Source organism: Uranotaenia lowii, chromosome 2 (genome assembly GCF_029784155.1).
Source record: "Uranotaenia lowii strain MFRU-FL chromosome 2, ASM2978415v1, whole genome shotgun sequence".
Classification (NCBI taxonomy): Eukaryota; Metazoa; Arthropoda; class Insecta; order Diptera; family Culicidae; genus Uranotaenia; species Uranotaenia lowii.
The window spans coordinates 290004676-290027461 of NC_073692.1; positions in this window are offsets into that span (position 1 = coordinate 290004676).

Genomic DNA, 22786 nt, shown 5'->3' on the forward strand with positions numbered 1-22786 from the left:
AGAATCCAATGATCGGTAAAACATATTTTTAAATTTCTATATAAGGTCATTTTTGAAATTTTCAGTTACGTAAATGGTTTATCGGCCTGGTCAACATGCATAGGTATATCGATCATAAAAAACATACCGATCAAAACCAATAAAGAACATGAATATAAAATTGAAGATAACAATATAAAAAACAATATAAAAAAAAGGTTCCCAACCATGTTTTCCAAATAATTCAACATTTTTCTGGGTAACCTATGGAGCCAAGACAGCGAGAAAATAGTATCTATGATTCTAACATAGAGTCAAATGATCGGTAAAATATATTTTCAAATTTGTATATATGAGGCCTTCAGGATCAAAGGGGCGTAAGTTCCAAAATCGTCAATTTGAATTAAGTATAACCAACGGTTTTTTTTATGTTTCAATGTACATCTGGTGTATTTACCTATTTATAATTTTTTTCGAAAACTTTTTGATTGAGTTTAAACTGCTCGAATTCGAAAAATATATGAAAAATTGTGCAACTTCACAACTTTGAAGCGGGTTTTCTCGAAACTATCATTTAGGCACTTGTACCCCTTTCCCGACCGTCTTATATGATAATTTTTGAAATTTTCAGTTTAGTAACTGAAGGGCTTGTCTAAACGCATAAGTATATCGATCATAAAAAAAAAAACATACCGATCAAAATCAATTAAGAAGACGAATTTAAAATAAAGATTACAATATAAAAAAAAAGGTTCCCAACCATGTATTTCAAATAATGCAACATTTGCTCCGGGTAACCTATGGAGTGAAGACAGCGAGAAATGAGTATCAATGATTCTACCATAGAGTCCAATGATCGGTAAAACATATTTTTAAATTTCTATATAAGGTCATTTTTGGTCATTTTATCGGCCTAGTCAACATGCATAGGTATATCGATCATAAAAAAACATACCGATCAAAACCAATAAAAAACATGAATATAAAATTAAAGATTACAATATAAAAAAAGGTTCCCAACCATGTTTTCCAAATAATTCAACATTTGTTATGCATAACCTATATAGTCAAGACAGCGAGAAAATAGTATCTATGATTCTAACATAGAGTCAAATGATCGGTAAAATATATTTTCAAATTTGTATATATGAAGCCTTCAGGATCAGAGGGGTGTAAGTTCCAAAATCGTCAATTTGAATTAAGATAACCAACGGTTTTTTTATGTTTCAATGTACATCTGGTGCATTTACCTATTTATAATTTTTTTCGAAAACTTTTTGATTGAGTTTAAACTGCTCGAATTCGAAAAATATATGAAAAATTGTGCAACTTAACAACTTTGAAGCGGGTTTTCTCGAAACTATCATTTAGGCACTTGTACCCCTTTGATCCCAACCGCTTTATATGATAGTTTTTGAAATTTCCAGTTTAGTAAATGGTATGTCGGGCTGGTCTAAACGCATGAGTATATCGATCATAAAAAACATACCGATCAAAATCAATTAAAAAGACGAATTTGAAATCAAGATGACAATATAAAAAAAGGTTCCCAACCATGTGTTTCAAGTAATTCAACATTTTTCTGGGTAACCTATGGAGTCAAGACAGCAAGAATAGAATATGATTCTAACATAGAGTCCAATGGTCGGTTGAATATATTTTCAAATTTGTATCTATGTTCATTTTTACAATTTTCAGTTTAGTAAATGGAATGTCGGCCTGGTCTACTCGCATAGGTATGTGTATCGGTCAGAATCAATGTATAAGGCGAATATAACATAACGAATACAATATCTAAAAATTTGGCTTAAAAAGTTTTCTCTTCAATAAGCTTCGAAAACGATGTTTTTTCACTCCTCGATAAAATGCGTGCTTCTTCAAAATGGATCACTTTGAAAATGGCAACGAATGAAAAAAAAAATATCTCAATTTCAACTTTTTTAACCATTTTATAATTTTGGCATGAGAACTACCATCATGATTGCAATTTTTCCAAAAATTGATTTAAAAGCAACAGTATTAAATTATTAATTAAGTAACCATATAAAAGGGTTAATGAAAATAAGCGTATGAAGAAATTGATATGGTGTGCTTCGTTCTCCCGCACGCGCCCCTTCGTCGTTTTGTCCTCCACAGAGCAACCTGAATATAATGTTATGGGAAGTCTCGAAGTAACAATCGCTTTCATACCATGCAGTGTGGGCACGACGTACTCATCAACGACTTCATTAATTTGGGGGTCGTACCCCTTGGTGAAAACCATAAATATGTTTAATGCATCGGAATTTCGGTTCCGATGCTTTTTTGGATTGGTTCGGATTTTAACTGAACCAAAATAATGAAAAAAAAAAAAAACTTTGACAGGGAAAATATGAAACAGTCTTCTTCCCCTCACACGGTTTCTGTCATGATGACATCAAACCTGAGTGGGAATGAAGCCTGTACGTTTTCCCTTGCACACATCGACAGATCCAAACTTTCAAATAGCAAGCGCGTAACTATGACGTCATGTATAATTTGACGTCATATTATCGATCATCTTGATTAGTGATAGCTTGACATTGCTGGCAAGCCAAATGGCCACGTTTTTTGGAGTGATGATTTTTGATATTTACTATGAAAAAAAAATTTTCAAACTATTTTGTATTTTTTTCTTTCTTTTATAGGTTGAAGAAGAAAAAAAATCAAATTTTTCAAGATAAAAATCATTTTTATTGTACTGCTCAGTTTCACAAAAACGTCGAGAACAAAGTTTACAAAAATTCACACAAATACACACAAATACACAGACATCATCAGAACTCATCGAGCTGATTCGATAGGTACCTATAAAGGTATATCTAAGACCCATAATTAATGATCTCCCAAATCGACCGATAACTATACCTTTCTGTAAGAAAGGCAAAAAAGGTTCCCAACCATGTATTTCAAATAATGCAACATTTGCTCCGGGTAACCTATGGAGTGAAGACAGCGAGAAATGAGTATCAATGATTCTACCATAGAGTCCAATGATCGGTAAAACATATTTTTAAATTTCTATATAAGGTCATTTTTGGTCATTTTATCGGCCTAGTCAACATGCATAGGTATATCGATCATAAAAAAACATACCGATCAAAACCAATAAAAAACATGAATATAAAATTAAAGATTACAATATAAAAAAAGGTTCCCAACCATGTTTTCCAAATAATTCAACATTTGTTATGCATAACCTATATAGTCAAGACAGCGAGAAAATAGTATCTATGATTCTAACATAGAGTCAAATGATCGGTAAAATATATTTTCAAATTTGTATATATGAAGCCTTCAGGATCAGAGGGGTGTAAGTTCCAAAATCGTCAATTTGAATTAAGATAACCAACGGTTTTTTTATGTTTCAATGTACATCTGGTGCATTTACCTATTTATAATTTTTTTCGAAAACTTTTTGATTGAGTTTAAACTGCTCGAATTCGAAAAATATATGAAAAATTGTGCAACTTAACAACTTTGAAGCGGGTTTTCTCGAAACTATCATTTAGGCACTTGTACCCCTTTGATCCCAACCGCTTTATATGATAGTTTTTGAAATTTCCAGTTTAGTAAATGGTATGTCGGGCTGGTCTAAACGCATGAGTATATCGATCATAAAAAACATACCGATCAAAATCAATTAAAAAGACGAATTTGAAATCAAGATGACAATATAAAAAAAGGTTCCCAACCATGTGTTTCAAGTAATTCAACATTTTTCTGGGTAACCTATGGAGTCAAGACAGCAAGAATAGAATATGATTCTAACATAGAGTCCAATGGTCGGTTGAATATATTTTCAAATTTGTATCTATGTTCATTTTTACAATTTTCAGTTTAGTAAATGGAATGTCGGCCTGGTCTACTCGCATAGGTATGTGTATCGGTCAGAATCAATGTATAAGGCGAATATAACATAACGAATACAATATCTAAAAATTTGGCTTAAAAAGTTTTCTCTTCAATAAGCTTCGAAAACGATGTTTTTTCACTCCTCGATAAAATGCGTGCTTCTTCAAAATGGATCACTTTGAAAATGGCAACGAATGAAAAAAAAAATATCTCAATTTCAACTTTTTTAACCATTTTATAATTTTGGCATGAGAACTACCATCATGATTGCAATTTTTCCAAAAATTGATTTAAAAGCAACAGTATTAAATTATTAATTAAGTAACCATATAAAAGGGTTAATGAAAATAAGCGTATGAAGAAATTGATATGGTGTGCTTCGTTCTCCCGCACGCGCCCCTTCGTCGTTTTGTCCTCCACAGAGCAACCTGAATATAATGTTATGGGAAGTCTCGAAGTAACAATCGCTTTCATACCATGCAGTGTGGGCACGACGTACTCATCAACGACTTCATTAATTTGGGGGTCGTACCCCTTGGTGAAAACCATAAATATGTTTAATGCATCGGAATTTCGGTTCCGATGCTTTTTTGGATTGGTTCGGATTTTAACTGAACCAAAATAATGAAAAAAAAAAAAAACTTTGACAGGGAAAATATGAAACAGTCTTCTTCCCCTCACACGGTTTCTGTCATGATGACATCAAACCTGAGTGGGAATGAAGCCTGTACGTTTTCCCTTGCACACATCGACAGATCCAAACTTTCAAATAGCAAGCGCGTAACTATGACGTCATGTATAATTTGACGTCATATTATCGATCATCTTGATTAGTGATAGCTTGACATTGCTGGCAAGCCAAATGGCCACGTTTTTTGGAGTGATGATTTTTGATATTTACTATGAAAAAAAAATTTTCAAACTATTTTGTATTTTTTTCTTTCTTTTATAGGTTGAAGAAGAAAAAAAATCAAATTTTTCAAGATAAAAATCATTTTTATTGTACTGCTCAGTTTCACAAAAACGTCGAGAACAAAGTTTACAAAAATTCACACAAATACACACAAATACACAGACATCATCAGAACTCATCGAGCTGATTCGATAGGTACCTATAAAGGTATATCTAAGACCCATAATTAATGATCTCCCAAATCGACCGATAACTATACCTTTCTGTAAGAAAGGCAAAAATCATCGGACGACACAATTAATGGCTTCAGGCCCATATCACTGCTAAACTTCGATTACAAATTGCTGGCCCGAATTTTAAAGCAACGTTTGGGAAAAATCATGGAGGAAAACAATCTGTTGAATGCCAATCAAAAATGCTCCAATATGAAGAGGAATATTTTTGAAGCGCTTGCCGCAATTAAGGATCGGATAGCTGAATTAGTCTGCCGCCGAAGGTCAGGGAAGCTTATCTCTTTTGATTTTGATCATGCTTTTGACAGGGTGAATAAATGTTATTTGTTGAATGTTATGCGTGAAATGTCTTTCCATCAGGGTTTGGTTTCCCTTCTTGATAAAATTATGTTAATGTCATACTCCAGGCTCCTCGTCAATGGAAATCTCTCACCAGAATTCCCTATCCAACGTTCCGTGCGACAAGGTGATCCTTTAAGCATGCACCTTTTTGTTCTTTACCTTCATCCACTCTTAGAAAAACTTCTCACTATATGCAATCACCAATTGGACCTTGTAGTAGCTTATGCAGACGACGTTTCCGTCATAATCACGGACACCACCAAGATTTCCCTTATCAAGAGTTCGTTCCAAAGCTTTGGTCAATGCTCAGGAGCACTATTGAATATCCCAAAAACCGTAGCAGTGGATCTTGGTCCCGAACAAAACAGAGGCTCGAATCCTAATTGGCTTAATCTACACGACTCAATCAAAATCCTTGGGATTAATTTTTTCAACTCTCACAAAAAACCATCGACTTCAACTGGGACCAACTGATAAGGAAAACTTCACGACTCATGTGGATGTATAAATCAAGATTACTCAGTCTCCATCAACGAGTGGTTCTTATCAATACTTTTATCTCGTCAAAGCTCTGGTTCTTGGCAACCATATTGAGTATCCCGAATAGTGCTGTAGCCCGTATCACATCTCAAATTGGAAATTTCTTATGGGATCGCTATCCCACAAGGGTCGCAATCCATCAACTAGCGCTTCCAAAAAATCAAGGCGGGCTTAACCTTCATCTCCCGGTTTTAAAATGCAAATCTTTGCTTATCAGTGGATTTCTGCGTTGCCTGGAGTTTACTCCTTTTGCTGCTAATTTCTTAGATCAAATGACTAATCCTCCAAACATACAAGGAATTCCGTCTCTGTACCCTTGCCTAAAACATATCGCCAAAGAATTTCCATATCTTCCATCAAATATTATCGAACATCCTCATTCGGCTTCTGTACATGGATACTTTCGAACATCTCTTCAAGCGCCAAAAATAATGGACGAAAACCAGACGATAGATTGGAGAAGAGTGTGGAAAAACATCCAATGCCGAAAATTATCTTCCAAAGAAAGATCGCTGTACTACTGTTTAATCAACGGAAAAATACCTCATGCTGCTTTAATGTTTCGAACCGGAAGAGCAACCAGCCCAAACTGTCTTCAATGTCCAAATGCTGTAGAAGATATAGAGCATAAATTTACTACGTGTAGCAGAACATCCGGAGTTTGGAGTCATCTTCAACATAAATTGGAAACATTTATGCAGCGAAGAATAAATTTCTCCATGTTCATGATCCCTGAGTTAAAGAATGTCCCAAAACGGAAAAAAGAAGAAGCTCTAAAATTATTTATTTTATACATAAATTTTGTGTTAGAGACCAATAATGTGTTAGATATTACTGCTTTAGATTTTTTCATAGAATGTAACTTTTAATATCTATAAGAAGTGTGCTAAATAAACATGTTTACAAAAAAAAAAAATTAAATTATACGAAAATGTTGCAAGTGGAACTGAAGTATAACTTAACGTAAATATGCGCATTTAGCCCACCTGGTTTCGAAAATCGGCTATTTTGACTATATTTATTATAAAATCATTTTCTCAAAATCTTTCTTATTTCAATTTTCAGACATTTGAACAGAAAAATTGCTCTAACGTTTACAAAACATATGTCCGATCATGTACATACAGTTTTCATACTCCTGTGTATTTGAATATGTGAGCCTCTCCCCTATCTTGTTTTGTCAAGTTTATTGTTTTTGTTATTTAATATCATATTTAAGTTTTTTTTTACAATTTTCAATACTTTTGCTACATTTTATCAACATTAAACGCGAAAACAAATTCATGACGTTTTTCTAAATTGTATTGTATTCTAAATTGTAAAAGCGGAAAAGATTGTTCCTAAAATCGAACCGTGCCAATATCGTTCGGGGTTTGAATTCGATATTCGATATTCGAAAAATTCTATATCCATTAATTAACCTACCAGAAGCGTATTCCAACAAAAAGTCAAATGCGCCAAACCACGCCAATGACCTGAAAACTTCTGATCACGTAAGCCGTGGACCGTACTTTTGCAAGAAAAACAATATCGATCAAAGCAAATGTTCTGTTAGAAACAGAAAATTTATTTAACCAAACATCTGTAGATGTTTATATAAATAGTTATTATGTGTAAAGCACCAAACCGAATAGCGACAGTAGGACTAGCGACGCTTTTTTACTAGCGAGAATTCTGTCATTCGCAGGTTTGTTTTTCTTTTTTCAGTCCAGTAGGCGATTTCGATGTAGTACTCGAACATTGTTTGAACATTTTCCTTAGGCCATCAATCGCATGCTCCAGGTATCCTAGGAAACTTGCGGTGCGTCGTTATTATTTTCAACGTCGCGACGTATGTGACGTGTCGCTAGTAGGCAAAGCTGCTTTGATTATTAGCGCTCATATTTTGGATTTTTTCTGCATGTATAATACCTAACAAAAAGGAATCAGCTCACTTATTTTTACAGCAGCACCGCATCAGTCGATTCAAAGCAAATCAGATGGAACATTCACTAGACAAACCGTGTTTTTTTTCCTATACATAAACTATTTCACTCTCTCACCCACAATCATCAATTTCACGGTAATTGTTTGTAAGAATTAAATAAAAATCTTTTGATTTTTTTTTTTTGGAAAATTAATAGGTACAGCCAAAAAAAAACACATTTTGACAATCTTAACCCAAGTAACACCGATAGTTTTATTGAACCCATGTGGTTTATCTATAGGTGGGGACAAGACTACCGTTGCACGAGTGTGAGAATCAGTTTTTTCAATGTTTTGATTGCTACGTCACAAACGTTCACGGGCGTCTCGACGTTGGAGTCGCTTTGCGACGTCAATTTTCATACGTACATATTACCATCTAGCTTGGGTATCGAGTGGATGTGATAATTAAAGTAGGCGCTTATGTTCAAAATTGAATTTCATTATCCTTCCTTGCAAAAGAAATCTAATACAATCCAAATAAATACTAAAATATCTCGTACTGTTTGTACATTTGAAGTAGTTCAATTATGAAAATTTTGATAGAAATTCGAGAAACTGGCACTTAATTTTATTTAAAAAAAACTTTGTCTTCAAACTGAACCTGAATACTGTGTGTGAAATCTTGATTTGATTATCAAATCGGATATGGGAAACGTGAAATGTGCAGTTTAAAATTTGAACTCCTAATTGAAAAGGTGATCTTACTTTTTGCATTCTTTATTGGCATTTTCGGATTTTTTGAACAGAAGATATTTATAAAAATGATAAAATAATTTTAATTATTGTTCCCAAAAAATGAATACGGAACAAGGATTTCTATTTGAAGACTAATTTCGAACGGATTTCGCTTAAGTCCACCAACATATTCTGCTCCGTCTGTCAGTTTCTTCTAAGAACTTTTGACGTACCAAAAATCAGTCCTAGTTGCTGGTTCCTATTTCAGAAGAGTTTTTGCCGGAAGAAATTTGGGAGCATACTAATCCTTTTGCAGCGGAATCCGTCCAATTACTTCAAGAATCCGAAAAATGAAATGAAAAACTAAATTTTAAAACACACCAAGAATCATTACGCTTTCACAACACGACGGCATCTCGAAAATATAGTAACATTCTTTCATAGTAACGTCAATAACAACCATTCTGGGACTTTGCTACGGTTTCCTTGGTGCGTTGAACGTTCGCCACCGCGACGGCGTCGTGTTACGTCACAATCGTTCATAAACAACTGTATGGATACAACAAACTAACACTAAAGTTTTTGGTTGTCCGCACCTATAGATAAACCACATGGTTATTGAACTACTCAAGCCCCTTATAAAACCCAAACTTAAACTTGTAGCCTACTTTAAAACTTTAAATGTTACTTGGGTAAGTTTTGTGAAAAACATTTCTAATAATAAATTGCTTTGAAGACTTTTACCTGAAATCGTTCTTATGTTAAAATTAAAGAAAATTAAGCTTTGGTAGAAGGTTTGCAAGCTGACATTCAAAAATACAGTTAAAGTAAGAAACTACATCTCTTAGTTTAAAGAAAATCAGAAACTTGCGAACCCGTCGTGGATAGTACTGACAACGGCTCGCACTATACGGGTTCAAATTTGCAAATTTCAGTCCTTTGAGTTGGCTGGTTTTTATGAGCCAGCATCCGCTTCCAATCAATTTCTTGCTTCCGCCAGCTTCCGTTTCGAGAAACCCCTCGACGGATTATGTCGCTCTCGGATGATGACCGGAGGCTCAAAGAAAGAAACCCCGAATTATGCTCCCATTCGGAAACCACCGGGCACAATAGAGCGGTATTATTATTATTAGGGAGAACCGAACCGGACCACTTTTTCGTCGCTTCTTGTCCTTCAAGTCTAAGGAAAACTTTTCCCAATAGAGGAAGCAGATTCGTCTTTTCTGTCACATACAAATCAAATGAAGAGAAAATATGCTACGGGTGTCTCTTGATTTTCCTTTTATGGTAGGGTTGTCAAAATAGCCAAGAGGGGAATTAAATCAAGTGGATTGTTGATTGAGTGTAACTAAAAGATAAATCAGATTTGAACTGGTATGCTGTGGGAAAGATTTCAAAAGAAAATTCAAGAATTTAAATTATTTCAAATTTTTATTTCAAATAAAAACAAAATGCAGCCTTCTATATAACTTCCATGTGTATCATTATTTATTATCCAATTCAACTTGTAGCTATTAAACACTATTAAGAAAATCTTATACATATACTAAAGATAGGGGAAAGTCGGTTAAGATGGACACCCATTAGAATTGCAATAGAAAATCAGATATTGCTTTTCTCATAGCAGTTTTTGTGCAAATAGGCAGTTTAGGTTGTTTGCTATCGCATTAGCCATTGGAATTAGTAAATTTCCTCCATCAAGACTGTTTCTATAGCAATCTAAAAGATTATTGTAAATTACACTTTTCAAAAATGGTCGGGAAAAACGGACACTGCGTTGAAAATGTTTGTTTCCGGAAAAATTGCTGTAAAAGTATTCATTTTTTGAGTTAATTATTTGAGAACATTTTTTAACCAAAATGGAACCTACTGACCCAAGTCCAGAAGCGAAACAGTGTGATTTTCGGAATTCCGTTTTTATATGGGCTCTTTTCACCGGTGATTCAGTTTTTGCAGCTGCTGCTCTCCCTATGGATTCCCATTCCTGCTGATGGTTTAAGAGAAGCCTGATAAACATTCTACCTTTAAAAATGGTTAAAACTTTCGAAAATATTGCGAGTTTTGAACTATTTTCTGAGTAGAGAAAATTTTTTGTTTGTTTTTTTTACTATTACAAGATTTCGCTCGTTGTAAATAAACAAAGGATCTCGAACGTATTGATTGATACACTTAGGCTAACATATTCCCATCATCAGATTTGAGCCAAACATCGTAATTTTCGAAATATTGAAAGTGTCCGTCTTACCCGACTTTTCCCTACATAGGTATTTATCAGAATAAGATGTCCAACATTCTCGGATAGTCACCCTACTCAGCGGAAGGTAAATAAATGGAACCTAGAAAAACTCAGATCGCATCCTGATTCTGATGACGTGGAGCAAAAACGCAAAAAAATAAAGAAAACTCCACAGAGACAGAGGACGGTCGCTCAAAAGAAGAAACCTGATTATCATCACAAATTATTCGGTTTATCAGACAGAATAAATTTAGGATTTATTTGTGGTAGCTGAATGCTGAATAGGACTCAAAATCATATCCCTAAAATCGTTGGGGGTTGAGAATGTTGCAAGATGCTCAAGAAGGATGCTGAGACAAGTGAGAAGGTAGGGGGATGTTTCTGATCGAACGATTACTTTCGGAGGAATATTTTCGATTTCAGGACTATCGGTACGGTTTATCCCCGAGGTCAGTTTTTTCTAATCGAAAATTGGACGGGCAGATTGTGGTCGAAATTATAATAACTAAAAGCTTTCCAAGTTTAAACTTTTATAGTCGGAGCTTGAAAGTTCATTTTAGATTAAACGTGTTTTATCATTTTTATCAACATGAATAAATTGGAACCCGCACATAAAACTTTCATCATAGCCATTCTTATTTTGAGTTCCAAAAGTGCTAAACAGATGACACTGTTGACACCAAATCGGTTCTCAATTTGAATCAAACTATCTCCGGCTTATCGAAAAAAAAAAATTAAAGATCTTATCGAGAACAAGCTGATCTGTTCAATAATTTACAGACTTTACAAAATCTGAGTCGAAAAGATCAATTTTCAAAAGATCGATCCAAAACCGCTTAATCTCATTGTAAACAAACATTCAAGTGATTCGTTTCCGCACGCTTGAACATTTTCGTCTAGCAGTAATCGTGTGCAGTAAAATGTCATCAGTGCAATCTTTTGATTTTGAGATTTTATCTAACTTGGTAAGCAAAATATTATTTTAATAATTTTAACCCCTAATGTATGCAGGACATAGATATATCATATTTCTTAAAGCAGCTTCAATTACAGAGAAAGTATACAATGTTTTCGGGCAATACAAATCGTGAATTAGTATGTTTATGCCTAATGGCTCAAAAGCATGAGTTATTGTTAAAGTTTAATGCAAGTAACTACATTTTCTGTGTAAAAAACTAATAGCTTTTCTGACTCTTGGCAAAAATCAAACAAAATCGAAAGATCAATGGTCTGTTGACTACTTCTGGCTGCATTTTTTTTCATTGAACGTTTTATAAATGTCTGAAAAATAGAGTTTTAAAAGTTTGTTTTCAACCTGTATACTGTTGAAAAATGTAAACTGTGTATACAATTTTGCCACTTTTTCCAGCAAAAAAAAATTGCTGGAAGAGTCCAGCAATCTAAATTTTTGCTTTAAACCACCAAATATTCTCCTTCTAGCTGATTTTTCCAGCACTGGATCTTTATTGTTGAAAATCCAGCAATTGATCTGTCAAACTCGAATTTGTTTTCGTTTTTGATCATTATTTTTCATTGTGCGTGAAGATTTTGACTCCATATTCCTGTGATGAAGCATTTAAACCAAAGGTTTTTTTTTTGAAAAGATAATGTATTTCGTCAAAGAAACTATTAATTTTTATTTTTATTTCAGATGGAGCATGATGTCCAATACTTGGAGAAATGCGGCCAACCCACTGACAAAAATTATTTAATTTAAATAAATGTCGTCCAAGAAAAATTAACAAATAAATTTCTTTTTATAAATGACTAGAATGGGGGTTTAAATTTTAAGTCTTATTTTTATCAAAAAAATCTTATTTCTAGCAATTGAGATAGCTGGTTTCCAGCAATTAATATTGCTGGATTTCCAGTAATTTAGATTGCTTGATTTTCCAGCAGTCAAAATTCTTGGAAATTTTGCAGGAAACCCAGCGGAACAAAATCCAACAAAATTGCATACCTAAAGGCGCTATTTTTAAGTTTAAAAATCAAATTTTAGTCCTTTTTGACATGCAATAATTCATTATGTATGTATTGCTTATTGGAACGAACATTTTGGGAAACAATTCTGGAAAAAAGTTTTAAGTTTACCATTGCTTTAAAAATTTGGCATTATTAAATTCATTTTATACTATAACGATTAGGGCTTATGTAGGCTTACCAGACGTCTACTTTGGTAGGACATGTCCTACTTTTCCTACCCTTGCCCTATCGTCCTACCCTGGCCCCAAAATGTTCTACTTTTTGACTTTTTTAACTGTGTCATAAAAGTCCTTGTTTAGTTCTGGGTCAGGCAAACAGAAATTCGCTGCAGCATTTTTTTTTCTTTTTGGTAGAAAACTGAGCCCTTTTTAAAAAGAGTTGAAATCGTTTATGATGAAAACTCGTGCCGGAACCAAACAAAATAAACAAAACTATTGTTTTATAGATGAGACATGCTGAGGTTAGTAAAACTTGTTAATCTGTTCAATGCTACACTCTCTCAAAGACTCTATAAAAGTTTTAATAATGATCATTCCAATGAAACAAAAATTGATACCTTTTTGCTGAAACCAATTTGCCATTCAAGCGCTTATTTTTTTATTTTTTTTTTCTGTTTCACCCCTGGGTTTTGTTTACGTTTTGGTACGATTACTTTTTGGTGGTAATTCAACGCTTTGCAGTAAAAAGTGAAAGTTTGAAAAACGATTGATAAATATGTAGAACCAATAATTGTTGAGAACTGTGATTTTGAATCCTTGTCGTCAGGTTATTTAAAAAAAACGTTTTAAATTTCAACACTCGAACAATGGTTCAGAGAGAGATTCTTTTAGAATGAATTTATATTTTAAAAAGAATTGGTTTACCAGCAAAAAATCAGGTCTGTTACCTATGCAAAAAAAAATGGAAAAATGCATTTTCAACTTAACTCAACAGCAGATTGATTGTTTAGTCCAAATAAAAAGCCAACCATTTAAATTTATAACATTTTTCTAGCTCAAGTGATGAACTTAATTCCTGTAACCTACTTGACATCAGCAATTGGAAATTACGTTAGTGTTAAATTCAATAAATTGTTTTTTTTTTCAGAATGAAAACAGCTAACAAACGTAAATGTAAATAAACGGAAGCAATTCGATCAAAATATCCAAGATAAATCAAAGGGAAAAATGACCATATCGCCAAAGCCAAATCTGCGAAACAAACGTTGATATCCATTCCTATTGGTTGAAAAATGAAGAGTAGCTAGAAAAAACAGGTTTTTCAGAGAAGTATGCTCCAGAACAAGAATTAATTCCTTTTTTTTTTTTTTTAATAGCTACATACATGTACATACGATAAAATATTGAATTAAAAAAAAAAAGATTTACATAAAAATGTGAAAAAAAAGTTTTTGATCTTAATTTGTTGTGAGATCATCTTATTTTATTAAAAATTTGTGTTAAAACTTTTTTTTTAAATCAAAATCACAAAATAAAGCGTCCTACTTTTCGTCCTACTTCAGATTGAAAATCGTCTTCCTTTTTCACAGTATTCTGAGCAAATTGTCCTACTTCCCGAAATTTTATTCCTGTAAGCCTAGGCTCATGATATAGCCAAGTTAGCAAATCTGTTGCTTCTTGAACCGATGTCTGCGAGTTCGAGTCCAAGAGTAATCATCGAACTCAGTTGTACCGGATAAGTTTTTCAAAGCTGTCCACCAACTGGAACATTAATATAAAGTCGTGAAAGCCATAAAAAAGCAAAACGGCTATAAGAAAAACCAAAAAAAAACTTTAGGGGAGACTGGGGATACTTGATCCCATTTTCTTGTTTTCTTGTTTCTTTTTGGAAAAAAAAATCGTAGATCGCCGTTTTTTGTCTTTTCTGACAGCACGCAATTTAAAGTTAATATGCTCCATAATTTAGAACGATAGATGAACTAGAAGCATTATCGAGGGACTAAAGAATTCTTATATTTTGAAAGCTCATCTAGACTTGATCCTTTATTAAAGGAGATTTGATCTTTTGTTAAGGAGCCCTTAGTTTTGGCAAAAACTAAGATAAATTCAAAGATGAAAATTCTATTGACTTTTTTGGCCTATAAGATTTCATTCTACAGTTTGTAAGTGTCTGACAAATGGAATTCTAAAAGTTTATCTACTACCCTATGTCGTCGCGTACTTTAAGGTGCAATTTTCTTATTTTTAGATAAAATATTTTTTTTAAGATCTTCTTCAACAGAAAATTATTGGATAAATACTAATAATTTTGTGCTTAGCGATAATCAACATCTTTTATACAGAAATCTACAGGGATAAGTGAATCCACAAAATACATTTTTAAGAACTTTTTCACGAAAAAATTGAGAGTTTATTATTACTTTGTAAATATGGCATTTAGGAGTTCGCGTTATAAGGAGTGTATATGAAAAAAATGCAAAACTTTGTAATGTGAATAATTATTGAATGAATTAATGGAAATGGTTTTTCAGATAGCATCCCATGAAGAAATTTTTCGACTTAAATTCTCGGGCAACACGTGTGTCTTCTGTAATACATACCATGAGCCACCTTTTTTCATTTAAATCAAGCCTTTTTTGATTTCGTTTTCTGTTTATTAAATTACTTAAAATTTTTGATTTGGTCGAAGTTATAATGAATTTAGCCGATTATCCTTCTTCGGCACAAATACAAGATATTTGATTTTTATCACTCCATAACAGTTTTTGCGTGATGACACGATTGCAGATCCAACTTAAACAGAGTATAAATTTATTGGGACCTTTTGACTGCTTTCAAAGGAAACATTCGCATTTTAAGGAAGTTTTCTTTGAATATTTATCCATTATCTTGTCAATCGTTATGAAACACTGAGTGATTTGCAGTCTCCAAAGATCGTTAGCCTCCTCAAGTACTAGAAATCAAATTTATCATATATTTCTCTTTGTTTATCTCCGGAAAATACTTGTCAACGAAAAGTTTCTGGCTAGAAACCTGCCACCTGGCCGCTATAGAGTTCGTTTGGCTGTCTTTTACGATTTTTTCCAAAATTTCTCCCCGCTAGCAGTCCAAATACTTTGCGCACGATTTGACCACCGTATTTTGTTTATTTACCGATGGGCTGCTTTTCTACCTTGTAGAAATGAACTAAGGCCTGTTAATAAGTCAACTAGACGAACCAGTCAGAAAAAGGTATCTTTTTTTATCACTTCCTCAATTCTAATTTTCGAAATGGGATATAAAAAAAACCTCTCACATTCCTTAACTTTATGGATTCAATTATCATTAGTTTTATTCAAATTTCACCTCACTATTGGATCCTCTAGGACAGGTATGTCAAACTCGTTTAAGTGTCCGGGCCGCATTAAAAATCTTTCATTTCCAAAAATAATAGGGTGATTTGCCAATCGTTGAACAGCTAAGCACATGATTTAGGTTCTTAGGCTGTATTTTAGTCGTTTTAATCGAATTCACTCGATTTTTCTCGTCGATTGCACTCATACAGGATTGGTCAACAAGATCCAAAAGTTCAAATAATCGAGAAAGTGACATACAAATTAAAAAAAAAAACATTTAAAACAGCTTGTCTGTGCCTAATAGTTGCACAGGCAAAATTAACATCGTGCCTAATGTTGTCCATTTTTTCCAATGGTTGAACATTTTAAAAACCTTCTTAAAGCTCAGCCAGATATTTGTTAAAGAAGCTCATTATGAGAACTTCTAGTTTAAATGAAATCCAATTAAAAGGCGGCCTCTTTCGAGGGGAGGTCTTCCATATAAACCGTTCAATGCACAATGGGAAAAGTCGGACCCGAAATCGGAAAAAAAACACGAAGCCGCCGGTTTGAAAGTCTGTAATATCTTTTACCACACGTGAAATTTTCTCAGAAACTTAAATCTGCCGCTGAATTTAACCGTAGTCATCTGAGTGAAGTGTTGTTTGACCTTATTTGCCAAGTATTGAGATTTTTTTTTATATGTCCTACCAAAATATAATTTTGTGTAGTTGAAATCCCACAGAAGGAACTGAAAGGAATTTAAAACCTTTTTTAACGTGCTCCTTTACATGTGAAAGGATAAAAGGACCCATTCTGTTTTGCCCCCTTTACCCCTATGAAGAATATGGGATTTTATTAAATAACTAGCTGACCCGGTAAACTTCGTTTTACCTTCTAAAGTATAAATCGTCATAAATGTTTAATTTCATCTACACGTCCTTAACTGCATTGTGCTCGCCAATAGATTCTTATGGAAATCGGGACCCCCTATCATCAAAAGTGAGATCCTTGAAACTATTATACATACCATCTCTGACCCAAAAAACCCTCGGATACCAAATTTCACTTCATTCCGACCGACCATTCATACGTGATGTTATCACAAAGAAAACGCCTCCATTTTTATATATAAGAAGATGTGAAGAAGAGATAACTTTGTATGGGGCCCCCCCTTTCATAAAAAGTGAGATTCTTGAAAGTATTATACAAACCATCTCTGACCCAAAAAACCCTCGGATACCAAATTTCACTTCATTCCGACCGACCATTCATACGTGATGTTATCACAAAGAAAACGCCTCCATTTTTATATATAAGAAGATGTGAAGAGATAATTTTGTATAGGGCCCCCCTTTCATAAAAAGTGAGATTCTTGAAAGTATTATACAAACCATCTCTGACCCAAAAAACCCTCGGATACCAAATTTCACTTCATTCCGACCGACCATTCATACGTGATGTTATCACAAAGAAAACGCCTCCATTTTTATATATAAGAAGATGTGAAGAAGAGATAACTTTGTATGGGGACCCCCCTTTCATAAAAAGTGAGATTCTTGAAAGTATTATACAAACCATCTCTGACCCAAAAAACCCTCGGATACCAAATTTCACTTCATTCCGACCGACCATTCATACGTGATGTTATCACAAAGAAAATGCCTCCATTTTTATATATAAGAAGATGTGAAGAAGAGATAACTTTGTATGGGGCCCCCCCTTTCATAAAAAGTGAGATTCTTGAAAGTATTATACAAACCATCTCTGACCCAAAAAACCCTCGGATACCAAATTTCACTTCATTCCGACCGACCATTCATACGTGATGTTATCACAAAGAAAACGCCTCCATTTTTATATATAAGAAGATGTGAAGAGATAATTTTGTATAGGGCCCCCCTTTCATAAAAAGTGAGATTCTTGAAAGTATTATACAAACCATCTCTGACCCAAAAAACCCTCGGATACCAAATTTCACTTCATTCCGACCGACCATTCATACGTGATGTTATCACAAAGAAAACGCCTCCATTTTTATATAAAAGAAGATGTGAAGAGATAATTTTGTATAGGGCCCCCCTTTCATAAAAAGTGAGATTCTTGAAAGTATTATACAAACCATCTCTGACCCAAAAAACCCTCGGATACCAAATTTCACTTCATTCCGACCGACCATTCATACGTGATGTTATCACAAAGAAAACGCCTCCATTTTTATATATAAGATGTGAAGAGATAATTTTGTATGGGGACCCCCCTTTCATAAAAAGTGAGATTCTTGAAAGTATTATACAAACCATCTCTGACCCAAAAAACCCTCGGATACCAAATTTCACTTCATTCCGACCGACCATTCATACGTGATGTTATCACAAAGAAAACGCCTCCATTTTTATATATAAGAAGATGTGAAGAAGAGATAACTTTGTATGGGGACCCCCCTTTCATAAAAAGTGAGATTCTTGAAAGTATTATACAAACCATCTCTGACCCAAAAAACCCTCGGATACCAAATTTCACTTCATTCCGACCGACCATTCATACGTGATGTTATCACAAAGAAAACGCCTCCATTTTTATATATAAGAAGATGTGAAGAAGAGATAACTTTGTATGGGGACCCCCCTTTCATTAAAAGTGAGATTCTTGAAAGTATTATACAAACCATCTCTGACCCAAAAAACCCTCGGATACCAAATTTCACTTCATTCCGACCGACCATTCATACGTGATGTTATCACAAAGAAAACGCCTCCATTTTTATATATAAGAAGATGTGAAGAGATAATTTTGTATAGGGCCCCCCTTTCATAAAAAGTGAGATTCTTGAAAGTATTATACAAACCATCTCTGACCCAAAAAACCCTCGGATACCAAATTTCACTTCATTCCGACCGACCATTCATACGTGATGTTATCACAAAGAAAACGCCTCCATTTTTATATAAAAGAAGATGTGAAGAGATAATTTTGTATAGGGCCCCCCTTTCATAAAAAGTGAGATTCTTGAAAGTATTATACAAACCATCTCTGACCCAAAAAACCCTCGGATACCAAATTTCACTTCATTCCGACCGACCATTCATACGTGATGTTATCACAAAGAAAACGCCTCCATTTTTATATATAAGATTGCTTCAGGTCTCACTTGAAAGTCGATCGATTTTTACATAATGAATATCAATTTAAAGCCTGTACTCAACAACGCCCAAAATTTTAGGTCGTTCGTCTGATTTATTGAATATATCTTTTCAAAAAGTTAATTTATTTAGAATATCTTTTTCATGAAAGTGGGATTATCTATATATATAAAACAGGGACAGATTAACAGAAATGTGCGAACACGCAAAACTCTTCACTGGATCATCCGATTTGCATGCGATTGTTGTGTTCGTCTTCACGTGAAGAATAACACAACGGAGAGATAATTTCGAAAATGTTTTTTGTGGAATTTGAAAATTAATTGTTAGTTTTTATTCGTATCAAATAAAAGTCATGGCACCCATTTTCCATTTTTTTTTCATTCATCACCCAGAGTAGTAAGGCGCCAAAAGCAATCGCTTACTAATATGCATCCTTTTATCAATAGGAAGTTTTGGCGCCCATTTTCATTGCCAGTGTACTTTTCACGTGGCACCAGTAAAATGGATACTTGGATGTGATTTTCCCTATGGGGTTCCGCAACTACGAAGCATAGCAAAGCCTGTACGAAGAAAATTGACAAAATTTGTTATTTTTTTGCATCACAATCAAGGCAATTCTAAGATTTTTTTTAGATGTTTGTTCGTTCACCGTGAATTTTTTTGAAATGTCATATTATTTTAGCAACTCAAACAGTATTGCTGTGAAATTTCCAATAGACTCAAAACAACTTAATGAGATTGAATTGAAGCATTTCATTATCAAATCATTTTTTATGAGTTTTGGTAACACCAATAGAAAGTCACATAACTGGTAAAAGATCACCTTAATTTATTTTTTGTTGATTTTATCCAGTTAGTTTGTGAACTGAAGGTTATTAATTTTGTGATTCCAAGTAAATTAAATCATTATCATAAAAACGGATTGGAGGATCAGGAAACATTGGAAAATCCAATAATCGGAACTTTTGAAAATTTTAGCTATATAGGACTTTATCTTGATATAATATTCAACTCTCAATTTCTAAAGTCAGAAAAAAGGATCGTTATCAATAATATCATCAAGTACTAAAAACTTGAAAGAATATAAAAATTAAATTTTAAGTAAAAAGCATGCCACCTAAAATTTCGAACATTGAAGTATAGAGAGAAATCTGAACCAATACACAAAAATACAAAAAAAGTTTCGTACCAGATATAAGATCTAAAAAAAAATCTGTCAAGCATAAGTAAATTAAAGAATATAAACACTATTCGACCAAAACAAAAAATGAAAATCTACGAAAATCCAGCTTTTAAATTAACATTTTAATATAACTGAAAATCCAGATTCATAAAGCCAAATTTAGAATATTGATTAAAATTAACATTAAAATTCAGAATTAAATTTAACTGTCTGGATTACAGATAAGAATCTAACGATCATAAACTATAAATTTAAGTAATTTGTGAATATTTTGAATTTTTATTCCAAATACTCAAAATAGATTTGCTTTCATTCAGTGTTTGTCTGTTAAGAGAAAAATAATCTAAATACAAGAAAGTTTAAACTCTTTTTTTTCTAAATTCTTTAATTCTTAGTGCAATTTACCAATCCCTAACTGAAAATTGAAAAAAAGGTAATGATGATACAAATTTTGAAGACATTTTCAAACACTAAATTGATTCTTATCAAGTGTTGCTGTAAAATGAAATGAATAGTAACTTTTTCTGAATTGTTAAATATTTGTCAAACTCAGCTCTGTAAATTCATAATAAAATTCAATGAGTGTTTTTAGTGCAAATTCAAAAAAAAAAGACATTTGAAATAATTAAAAAAAAATTATTTTATATTCATTATTCTTTAAATGTTCTGGGTCCAATTGTTAATTTTTCTATTCTGACGACCATGTTTAAAGAAAACTGTAATTTATTTAAATACAGAGGTTAAAACAAATCGAAATACAACTCTATTTATGACGACTCCAGCAAAAAAGATCCATTATCTGTTGAAATCAATCTGCAACATTTTTAAAATACTTTATCAAATAGGAGTTTTTGAATAGGAATGATGACTAAACTAAATTGAAACTTGATAGATTAAACGTTCTTAAGTTACCGGAACTGATCATTAGCAGAACTTTATTATACGCTACTTCAACAAGAAAATAAGTTCGCAAAACAAAAGTTAGCGAACTTATTAGAGAAAATCGTATGAGCGTTTTTGTGTCACGAACTTCCGGTTTTGAATATAAATTTATGTATGATATTTTCCATTTTTGGGCTTGTGATATAGCTCAGTTGGCAAGTCTGTTGTCTCCTGAGCCGATGTCCGCGAGTTCGAGCCCAAGAGTAAACATCGAACACAGTTGTACCGGAGAAGTTTTTCAATAACGATCCGCCAACTGCAACGTTGATAAAGTCGCGAATGCCATAAAGATGGTAAAACGACTATAATCGAAACAAAAAAAAAAAAAAAAAAAAAAATATTTTCCATTCCATTAGCGGTTTTTTGAATGAACTTAAAATGATGAAATTCGAATAACGAACCATAATTCTGGATTTTTTTCTGATACAAAGGTATCCACTAGCTTTTATACACTTAAAAGGAAGGCTGACTAAGGAACAGTGCTTAAATATATAAAAATACTCAAAAATTACAGGCATAAATGTCAAGAAACAATCATTTCACATTGCAACCCTTCAAAACAATTTTCCGGCTGAAAAACTGTTTTGATCAAATTAAGTTTCAGTTCTTTTAAATTTCTCGTCTCGAAACTTGAGAAACAGGATTTTTAGGGAAACATTTTAGATACTTTAAATAAAAAGTTGAGTGAATGGTTGGGATAAAAGAGTTCAAAATAAATCTGATGAAAAAGTTCTCCCTCAAAGCCAAAGCAGTTTAAGTGACTTTGACACTTTTCGGACATAGCAAGTTGTCCGACTTTTTAATACATAGATATGTTATTCAACGAAAATAATTATTTCAAAATTTTTATTTAAATATTTGAAGATAGAAACAATATTTTCATGGAAATATAAAGTGTCTTTGAATAAATGTTGAATTATTGAAAATCAACATTGAGTGCACAAACAGTGGATTTGAGCATAGAAATTAATAAAATCAATAGTTAAACGTAAATATCCACTTAATTAGAAAATAAAAGTCATATTAGAAGACAATTCGAGTTTTTTTTCACTTGCATGTAATCAAGAACGTGTCAATTATGTATTGAAATCTGTATGCAAAATTTTTGCAAGAAATTTTTGCAAGTAAAACCATTCAGAATATTCAAATAAGCTTGAATGGAAGTTTGTCTTTGATAAAATATTGATTTTACCTATTCCTAATTCTTAACTTCATTTTTTGTCAACATGAGCAGATGCAAAGAATTTCACAAAAAACGTCAAAACCATTCCAAAACAAAAATTGAAATTGCATGTATTGCTTGCTGGAGCTTTCAATAATTTCATGATATGGTTTTGCGAAGGTTTTTAAATCAACAAACTCATTGGCTATGAAAAGTAATTAATTGCGATTTTTTATTTCCATCCTACGGATGAACAGCTTTCAAATAGGCAAACAAAATCACTTAAATTGAAATTTTTATTTTGATTTTTTTGTATGATAGCGAAAATCATTACTATAGTACTAGTGAAGATTTGATT